Source organism: Cicer arietinum, unplaced genomic scaffold (genome assembly GCF_000331145.2).
Source record: "Cicer arietinum cultivar CDC Frontier isolate Library 1 unplaced genomic scaffold, Cicar.CDCFrontier_v2.0 Ca_scaffold_3487_v2.0, whole genome shotgun sequence".
NCBI classification, from domain to species: Eukaryota; Viridiplantae; Streptophyta; class Magnoliopsida; order Fabales; family Fabaceae; genus Cicer; species Cicer arietinum.
Window position 1 is genome coordinate 1 of NW_027337136.1, and position 1,192 is coordinate 1,192.

The window sequence follows — 1,192 nt, forward strand, 5'->3', positions numbered from 1 at the left end:
TCTATATAAACCTCACATTTATTCCATATTATTTGCTACATCATTTATCTTAATTTTTTTCTTGCTCACATTTCTTCTTCTTCTTGTCGATCGTTGTATTTATAAAAATCAATCTCCCACGTATACCTTACCAAACCACCACTTCCATCTACACTAAAAACCGCTATTTGAGTCCATTTTCCTTTCCTTCCACACATTCCTTTTTTCATATACTTGAGTTAAGTAATCTCTTGATCTATATATTGAAAAATGCATTGGTATATGGGGGTTAACAAAGACATAATCGAGTTAAAGAAAAACATATATTTGTAATTCATTGTTATTAAATAAGTGTGCTATATTAATAGTTATTAATAATACATATATTTATATTAATAATAATAATACATATATTTATATTAATAATGATAATATTAAAATAATTATTATTATAATAATAATAATAATAACAATAATAATAATAATAATAATAATAATAATAATAATAATAATAATAATAATAATAATATTAATAATATACCTTTGAATTTTCTAGCAAACCAACAACCATGAGAGTAATGACTTAGTCACCAAGAGTTCTTTATCAAACTACCACTTTGAGCACTCTTTTTGATCAATGAAACCAACGAATCATTTTACCAAAATGATTAAAATCAATAATCAAAACCACAAAATAGATCACTCACACCTCTTCCTCTGTTTAAACCTCACATTTATTCCATATTATTTTCTACATCATTTATCTTAATTTTTTTCTTCCTCACATTTCTTCCTCTTCCTGTCGATCGTTGTATTTATAAAAATCAATCTCCCACGTATACCTTACATAACCACCACTTCCATCTACACTAAAAACCGCTATTTGAGTCCATTTTCCTTTCCTTCCACACATTCTTTTTTTCATATACTTGAGTTAACTAATCTCTTGATCTATATATTGAAAAATGCATTGGTATATAGGGGTTAACAAAGACATAATCGAGTTAAAGAAAAACATATATTTGTAATTCATTGTTATTAAATAAGCGTGTTATATTAATAGTTATTAATAATACATATATTTATATTAATAATAATAATAACAATAATAATAATAATAATATTAATAATAATATTAATAATGATAATGATAATAATAATAATAATAATAATAATAATAATAATAATCATAATAATAATAATAATAATAATA